We start from the raw sequence: 7887 nt of genomic DNA on the forward strand, positions 1-7887 counted from the left end.
CTTCTGACCTCTCATCTTTTCTACTCTTTAGGATGGCGGATGGAAGGAACAAGTTCACCCAACCGGATGAAGATACACCCTTTGGACGCCACTTGAAGGAAGTCACTAGATACCTGAACATAGGAGTACCAAGCTTCACGGGAACCTACAACGCCACTTTACCTGAAGAAGAGCGCTGGATGATTCAAGTTCAAGTTCCAGGAAGGACGTTCATGCCAGTCACTGAGCCCATAGAGTTTTCTTTTGATGCACCAACTTGGAGTCTAGGAAAGAGTATGGCAGCTCACATCGCCATGGGACACATTGGAGAAGTCTACAGCAAGGACCTTAAGGATACTATATACCAGATTTGTGGGCGCCGAGATGAACACTGGGAGATGATTAGCACCATGAAGGATAGATCAATCGAAGCTTTTATCCAGGAGTTAAACTAGCACATTCGACGACAAGAGAATCAGATGTGCGCCAACATGATAGATCTGAAGAAGGCTAAGACTAGAATCAAGGAACTGGAGGAAGAACTCAAGGCTACATGCGAAGATTATGAAGAAGAAATTGAAGTATTGGTGGAGAAGAATGCCGACCTAACTATGAAGCTAGTAGTATTTATGGGAGGCCCGACACCAGTAGATGAAGACGAAGAACCCAAGGAGATTAGCCCGGAAGACTACATCATCATCGACGGCACCGACTCGGAAGCAGATAGTAGCGATGATGACTATGTTGATGAAGCAGGAGCAGATATCATGGAGTCTACAACCGTAGAATATTTCTAGTAGACCACCTCATCAGTAGTAGTAGTCCACCATGTAAATTTAGTAGTCCGAGCACTTTGCGATAGTTAGATCGATTGTATGCCTTTGTTTGTTGAATGAAGTGAATTGTTTGCTTTGCCTCATGTGCATATGGGTAGTGTTTTCTCTTTAGACCCCCTCTATTCTTATATCTCATCTTTTCTAAACCTTAGATGCCTCCGAGACGTGACCCCGGATTTGCCTTTCCGCCGGAGCTCACCCAGTTGATCCAGCAGCAGAACACCTTGATGCAGTTGCTAGTTCAGAATCAGAATCAGGGGAACAACAACAACAACCCACCACCACCACCACCACCTGTTGACCACTTAGCCCGTTTTCTTAGGCTGAATCCGCCGGTGTTTTCCAGCAGCACCGAGCCGATAGTAGCAGATGATTGGCTCCGCAAGATAGCTAGGGAGTTGACCACAGCAGGATGCACAGATGCGGAGAAGGTTAAGTTTGCCGCACATCAGTTAGAAGGACCCGCAGCATCATGGTGGGAGAATTTTACAGCCACCTTTCCAGTCGACACTGTCACATGGGATCAGTTTCAGCAGGCTTTCCGTACTGCCCATGTTTCAGCAGGAGCTATGGCCATGAAGAAGCGTGAGTTTCGTAACTTGCGCCAAGGAGGACGGACAGTTGGCCAGTATGTGGAGGAGTTTAGTAAGCTAGCACGTTATGCCCCAGATGACGTTGCTACGGATGCAGCTAAGCAGGAGAAGTTCCTGGAAGGACTGAATGATGAGTTGAGTATGCAGTTGATGGTAGCCACCTTCAACAACTACCAGGAGTTGGTAGACCGTGCTCTTATGATTGAAGGGAAGCAGCAGCAAATTGAGAACCGCAAGAGGAAGTATGGACAAGGAAAGTATAATTCAGGAGCTCAGCAGAAGCCACGTTTTACCCCTAGACCGGGAGGACATTTTCAGCATACCCATGGAGTAGGTAGCTCGCACAATCACAATGGCACCAAGAATGGTAATGGGAATGGAGGAAGCAATGGCCAGAACCGCAGCACCCCATCAACCCCAGCCAAGAGAGATCTGAGTCAAGTCACCTGTTTCAAGTGTTCCAAGACCGGACATTATGCCAATGAATGTCCTGAAGGCCAAAACGGCAATGGAAGTTCTGGAAAGAAGCCGAACCCTTTCAACAGGGGACAGGTGAACCACGTTAATGTGGAGGAGGTTGAAGCTCAGCCCGATGCAGTAATAGGTAAGTTTTTGGTTAAGTCATTTACTGCACTCGTTCTTTTTGATACTGGTGCATCGCATTCATACATATCAAGGGGATTTGTGGAAAAGTATAGCCTACCCACTAGGGTTCTCAAAACACCTATGCTAGTAAGCTCACCAGGAGCAGAGTACATGGCCAGTCAAGGATGCTTTCAAGTGCCATTAAGTATAGGACGGCATGTTTTCCCAACAGATTTAATTATTCTGGAATCCCAAGGTCTGGATGTGATTCTTGGTATGGATTGGCTGTCGATGTATGGAGGAAACATCGATTGTGCTAGTAAGTCAATTTTGCTTACCACCCCAGAAGGGAGAAGGATCAAGTATGTATCCCGGCATGCGCCAAACAAGACACAAGTAAATTCATTAACAGGAGTTGTGCAGGAGGAAGTACCAGTGGTAAGGGAATTCCCTGATGTATTTCCAGAGGAGTTGCCAGGCATGCCACCGGATAGAGATATTGAGTTCTTGATTGAGCTATTGCCAGGCACAGGGCCAATATCAAAGAGACCATATAGGATGCCAGCAAAGGATTTGGTGGAAATTAAGAAACAGATTAAGGAATTACTGGATAAAGGTTACATTCGCCCAAGTTCTTCACCTTGGGGATCACCAGTACTATTAGTAGAGAAGAAGGATGGATCGTTAAGGATGGTTGTTGATTATCGAGGATTGAATGAAGTAACAATCAAGAACAAGTACCCGCTACCAATGATCAATGATCTGTTTGATCGATTGCAAGGAGCTAAAGTGTTTTCCAAGATCGATTTGCGATCAGGGTACCACCAGTTGAAGATTCGAGAACAGGATATTCCGAAGACAGCTTTTACCACCAGGTATGGGCTGTATGAGTATACCGTTATGTCATTTGGTCTGACTAACGCGCCTGCCTATTTTATGAACATGATGAACAAAGTGTTTATGGAGTTTTTGGATAAGTTCGTCGTAGTGTTCATTGATGATATCCTGGTTTATTCAAAGAATGAAGAGGGACATAAGGAGCATTTGCGTTTGGTACTTGGAAAGCTCAGAGAACATCAATTATATGCCAAGTTCAGCAAATGTGAGTTTTGGTTGAAGGAAGTAGGATTCCTCGGACACGTTATATCTGGAGAAGGTATAGCTGTTGATCCCACTAAAGTTGATACCGTGACCAAGTGGGAAGCCCCAACTACCGTTGGAGAGATCCGGAGTTTTCTTGGACTCGCAGGATACTACCGGAGGTTTATTGAAATTTTTTCAAAGATTTCGAAGCCTATGACGGAGTTGTTGAAGAAAGATACCAAGTTCAAATGGACTGAGCAGTGTGAGGCTAGTTTCCAGGAGTTGAAGAAACGCTTGGTTACCTCACCAGTGTTGATTTTGCCAGATCAGACCAAGGATTATGAGGTGTATTGCGACGCTTCACGTCGAGGACTTGGAGCAGTGCTTATGCAGGAAGGGAGAGTTGTTTCATATGCCTCAAGACAACTGAAGCCCCATGAGTTGAATTACGCTACGCATGATTTGGAGTTAGCAGCCGTAGTGCATGCCTTGAAGACATGGAGACATTTCCTCATCGGAAATCATTGTGAGGTGTACACGGATCATAAGAGTTTGAAGTACATTTTCACACAGAAGGAGTTGAACCTCAGACAAAGGAGATGGTTGGAGCTCATCAAGGATTATGATATGAAATTGCATTATCATCCCGGGAAGGCTAATGTAGTAGCTGATGCATTAAGCCGCAAGAGCCATGTCAATACGTTAATGACGGGAGAAATACCCAAGGAGTTAGCAGAAAATCTTCGTGAACTATGTTTGGAAATAGTTCCGAGAGGCTATGTAGCAACGTTGGAAATTCAGTCAACTTTGATGGACAGAATCAGGGAAGCTCAGAAGACTGACAAGGAGATTGCTTCCATAAAGGAGAAAATGAAAGAAGGAAAAGCTAAAGGATTTCGTGAGGATGAGCACGATACCCTATGGTTTGAAGACCGTGTCTATGTGCCCAATGACCCGGAGATCAGGAAGTTAATTCTGCAAGAGGCCCATGATTCACCCTATTCGATTCACCCAGGGAATACCAAGATGTATCTGGATTTGAAGGATATTTTCTGGTGGACCGGAATGAAGAAAGAAATAGCAGAGTATGTAGCAGTTTGTGATGTATGCCAGAGAGTAAAGGCAGAGCATCAGAAGCCAGCAGGATTGTTACAACCATTGCCGATACCCGAATGGAAGTGGGATAAGTTAGGCATGGATTTTATCACGGGATTGCCCAGGACTCGTTCAGGCTATGACTCGATTTGGGTTGTAGTCGATCGATTGACGAAAGTAGCTCATTTCATCCCAGTAAAGACCACTTATACCAGTGCTAAGTTGGCAAAAATATACATGACCAGAATAGTATGTCTGCATGGAGTTCCGAGGAGTATCGTATCAGATAGAGGAACCCAGTTTACCTCAAAGTTCTGGAAGCAGTTGCACGAAACTTTGGGAACCAGGCTAGAATTCAGTACAGCTTTTCATCCGCAGACAGATGGACAGACCGAGAGAGTCAATCAGATTTTGGAGGATATGCTGAGAGCTTGTGCGCTAGATTATGGATCTAGTTGGGACGATAATTTGCCATATGCAGAGTTCTCTTACAACAACAGTTACCAAACCAGTTTGAAGATGGCCCCTTTCGAAGCTTTGTACGGAAGGAGGTGCAGGACACCGCTGTCGTGGGACGAAGTCGGAGACCGCCAGTTGTTTGGACCTGACTTGATTAAGGAGTCTGAACAGAAAGTGAAGTTGATTCACGATAGGCTCAAGGTAGCCCAGTCCAGACAGAAGAGTTATGCAGATTCTAAACGCAAGGAGACAGTTTACGAAGTTGGAGACAGAGCTTATCTTCGAGTATCTCCACTTCGGGGAACAAAGCGTTTTGGAGTTAAAGGAAAGTTAGCGCCACGATTTGTAGGACCATATCGAATTGTGGAGCGTATGGGAGAAGTGGCCTACAAGTTGAAATTGCCCGAAGGATTGTCAGGAATTCATGATGTGTTCCATGTTTCTCAGTTAAAGAAGTGTCACGCGGAGATGGCTGACATACCATTGAGAGACACAGTGCCTTTGGAAACTATTCAGTTGGATAATGATTTGACCTACAAGGAGAAACCAGTTAAGATCCTCGAGTTTGCCAGCCGAGTTACTCGCAGCAAAGTTATCAAGTTTTGCAAGGTTCAGTGGAGCCACCACACGGAGGATGAAGCCACCTGGGAACGAGAGGAAGATTTGCTCAAAGACCACCCTCACCTATTTTCTAGCCAACCCGAATCTCGAGGGCGAGATTCATCTTAAGGGGGGTAGGTTTGTAACATCCCAAATTTTCAATTTGGAATGTTATACATTAGATCATCATGCATATCATATTTTATTTGCTTTGGGTTTTGATCCTAGAAAATTCTAAGCAACTCAAGGACCCACGGAGAGAGTTGGGGATTTCGTTATTTTCATATTTGAGTTTTTCTCAAATTTTGAGAATAGGATCATTTGATTTTATTTATTTTATCATCAATTATTTCTATTACAAAAATATGAGAGAGGGAATAAAATGACTTTCCCAAAATATAGAAATATTGAGGATTTAATAAAAAAATCAAATAGTTTTATTTCGGAGTTTTTTTGTTGTTTTTATTTGAATTAGGAAAAATGCGCGTTTTTCAAAATTGCATTTAGGGCCCAAATAAATGTTCACTTTGTCGGGCTTGATTTTAGAAGCCCGGGAAAATTTATTTCGGGATTTTTGGAGTCCGTTTAGTATTTCTTTTTATTTTTCTTCCGAGTGAAAAAAAAATGGAACCTACTATGGGCCGTACTCGGCCAGGACTCCGCCTGGCCGGGGCCTTTATAAGCCGGGGCAAGCCAGCCCGAAGGCCCAGCCGCCCCGAAACCCTAGCCGCGCCCAGCCCCAGCCCCCCCCGCCCCCCGCCGCCGCCGCCCGCCGCCGATCCGCCGGAGCCGCGCGTCGCCCGAGGTTCGCCGCACCTCGAATTCCGTGCCGTTTTTTTTAAAATCCGTTCGTCGTTTTTCGTTTTCGTCGGATTTTTCCGCGGTTATTTTCTGATCGCGATTTCTGATCCGATTTTCGTTGTAGTTTTTCTTTTTGCTCGTTTATCGGAATCAGGCGATTCAAGCGCCTGGAGTTTCATCTCGAAACCCTCTATCCGAATAATCAACTTAAACAAGTTTTTGCTACTGTAAAATGTGACTTAGGTTCAGATTACTAGAACGAAGTTGTTTTCTTTCGCCGTTTGACTTTCTTTGCTTCGTTCGATTTGATTCCTTTTGCCAACCGGAGTTCTTAAGTTGAACCTTCTGGTTAGATCTCTTATTTGAGTTTACCTGTGCATTAGATGATTACTTATTGTCTGCTTGTTTGTTTGCCTGCGATAGAGTACCTGGAGTGTGCCGCCTGTTACTTCAAATCGTTAGGTTTCACGGATCATCAGCAAGGCAAGTAACACTTTGATCATACCTTTTCTACAACCCAGTTTTTTTTGCATTAGATCAATCTTCACACATTGCATGATTAGGATCTAATTAAACTGTGGGATGGGAAGTAGATGAGGTAGTACCTATTACCTGTTTATGATCAAACCTTTGGGAGTTACTTCTACGTTGCTTATTATGCCATGTTATGCTAGTAGACGTGGATTGGGTGAGTGAAATCCATGACAGATGTGAGATTGATAATTAATGGTTTATCTAAGGTGGCAACTTAAACACACATCTGGGTGGATTGAGGCACCTGGGTATTCCAGGACATGCCTGTTTTCTTTTGGACCGCCACCCAGGCTCAAAGGGATCATGAGATTTTTCAAACTAGAAACTTCCGTGTGCAGCCACAAGCCATTATGGGCTCTGGCATAGTTGATTAAGTCGTGCGAACTCTTACAGGGTAGACTAGCAGATGTAGGGGAAAGTAGGTGTACCGGTCTATCCATCGTAAGGTGCTAGCGCTTCTGAAAGACTGTGTCTCGGTCATCCGTTTCTCAAACACCATGTAGTGCGAGAAATCCAACGGAGGCGATCGAGTCTTGTGGGGAAAAGTGCGCAAACCTCTGCAGAGTGTAACAAACTAATCATGATTAGCCGTGTCCCCGGTTATGGACATCTTGAGTATCTAGTATCTGGATTATCATGTGAATCTCAACATGTTACTCTAAAATTAATGTTGTTGGGTTAATGATGATGCTTAATTGGGATTGAGAATGCTGTCAACCATTCTCAATGTTTAACAACCACCATGATAGTAATTAAATTTATTCCTTTTGAAGTAGGGAACAATTGGCTTTATGCAAAACTGTAACCATAGAGCTTTCCACCAGCCAAATATGCATATAGTATAGCTGTTGCATTCCATTACTCTCTATGTGTTACCTTGCCAGCATATTCCATGTGCTGACCCGTTTTCGGGCTGCAACGTTAATGTTGCAGACTTTTCAGACGACGATTAAGGAGTTTTAGGTCGTGGTTCTATACTTAGTGATGCCGTTGGAGTTGATGGACTCACTTATCTTCCAAGCCTTCCGCTGTTATTATTATTAGATGGCCTTAAGCCATATTTATTGTAATAAGTTCTCTTTTGAGACACTCGATGTAATAAGTGTGTGATTGCTACTCTGCTATAAATCCTCCGAGTACTGTGTGGTGTCAGCATTGCTGATCCAGGGATGAAACCGGAGCACAGAGATCAGACTGTTTGAGGTCTGGTCGCTACACGCACCCTCCCCCGCTCCACCGCCGCCGACGACCCCCCGCACCCTCCCCCGCTCCATCGCTGCCGCCGATCCACCGCACCCTCCCCCGCACCACCGCCGTCGACG

This window comes from Triticum aestivum, chromosome 3A, assembly GCF_018294505.1.
Source record: "Triticum aestivum cultivar Chinese Spring chromosome 3A, IWGSC CS RefSeq v2.1, whole genome shotgun sequence".
Classification (NCBI taxonomy): domain Eukaryota; kingdom Viridiplantae; phylum Streptophyta; class Magnoliopsida; order Poales; family Poaceae; genus Triticum; species Triticum aestivum.